At 36.2% G+C, this 1712-nt stretch overlaps 1 pseudogene; it reads right to left on the reverse strand.

Annotated features, from left to right (window-relative positions):
• Positions 1 to 504: 504 nt before the first annotated feature.
• On the reverse strand, positions 505 to 943 carry LOC102811118 (annotated as a pseudogene).
• Between the last annotated feature and the right edge of the window lie 769 nt (positions 944 to 1712).

A 1712-nucleotide genomic window follows, 5' to 3' on the forward strand; every position in this document is an offset into this window, starting at 1 on the left:
TTGAACACCAATCATTTCTTTTTAGTATAGTGACTCTGTATATTCCTTCCATCTTCTTTTTATGCTTTCTGCATCATTCAATAATTTGCCCATAGAATCCTTCAATACCACAAGTCGAGATTTGAAGTTTTTCTTCAATTCCATCAGCTTGAGAAATTCTGAGTGTGTTCTTCACTTTTGGTTTTCTATCTCCAGGTCTTTGCACATTTAGTTATAATATTTGACTTTGTCTTCTCAAGCTGACCTTTCATATTTTCTATCCAGCTCTTGTATTTCCTCACTTTTTTTTTTTTCTGATTTTTTTTTTTTTTTTTTTTTTTTTAGGAAACATCTCCAATTTTTATTCTTAATATTGGTAATCAAAGTTGCAAAGGAAGATTCACAGATCCACATATCAGTAACAGAACAAGAGGGAAATTAAATGTTCCAAAGTCATCTTGAAGAGTTTCCAAAGAACACACACTAAGCTAGAAGTCTAGGGTTAAATTGTGGCTCCACAAGAAGTTATATTTGTTCTTGCATTTTCTCAATCAGTTAATTCCTTATATTTGCCCTTCTCTTTTCCAAGTTGTTGAGATTTGGCTTTGCATTCGAGATTTTTTTTCCTGATCTTTGTCCAATTTGAGCCTTGCTTGATAACCACCTTGCTTGGGTGAATGCCCACATGGACAGTTGTACCATTAGCCTTCTCATGCTATTCCTTCTCAATGTAGATGACAGACTTCTTTCTGTACAGGAGTACCCTATCAATATGCTGACTTTTGTAGTGTCCTTGAAACACCTGAACCTCGTTTTCCTTGCAGATGGACATGGAGCAGACGTTATACTTCCCCGGCTGCTCCTTGGACAGGGGTACAACATAATCTTCCTGCACACGTGTGAGAGAGCATTGAGGTGGTGTTTGTAATTCTTGCTGCGAGGTCATGAAGTAGTTGAGCTTCATGGTGACACTCGGGCATCTGGTAACCTTGGGAGCTCCGCACAAAAGAGCCCTCCTCACTTCTTCCAATTGCTTTAGTATGCTGGAAAGCAAATTTCAGAGTCTTTTCTGACATCCATAATTTTTTTTCCTTCCTTCTTGTCTTCTTAATGACCTTTTGCTTTCTTCCTATATGATGTATCCCACAACTCTTCTGGTCTTTGGTCTTAAGTGTCTAATGAATCAAATTTGTTTTTCAGATGATCTCTAAATTCAGGTGGAGTATATTCAAGGACACATTTTGGCTCTTGTGGACTTGTTTTAATTTTCTTCAGCTTCATCCTAAACTTGCATTTGTATAATTAATGGTCTGTTCTGCAGTCTTCCCCTGACCTTATTTTGGCTGATGATATGGAGCTTTTCCAACATCTCTTTCTTCAGTTTGATTTCTATGTATTCCATCTGGTGAGTTCCATGTATATAGTCAACTTCTATGTTGTTTAAGAAATGTATTTGCAAAGAAGTCATTGGTTTTGCAAAATTCTATCATGTGATCCCCAGCATCGTTTCTGTCACTAAGGCTGTATTTTCCAACCACTGATCTTTCTTCTTTGTTTCCAACTTATTTATTCCAGTCAACAATAATTATCAACACATCTTGATTGTGTGTTTGATCAATTTCAGACTGAAGAAATTGATAGAATACTTCAATTTCATTATCACTCGCTTCAGAGGTTGGTGTGTAAATTTGAATAATAGTGATATTAGCTAGTTTTCTTTGTATGTATATGGA

The sequence above is a fragment of the Chrysochloris asiatica genome, unplaced genomic scaffold (assembly GCF_000296735.1).
Source record: "Chrysochloris asiatica unplaced genomic scaffold, ChrAsi1.0 scaffold02220, whole genome shotgun sequence".
Taxonomy (NCBI): domain Eukaryota; kingdom Metazoa; phylum Chordata; class Mammalia; order Afrosoricida; family Chrysochloridae; genus Chrysochloris; species Chrysochloris asiatica.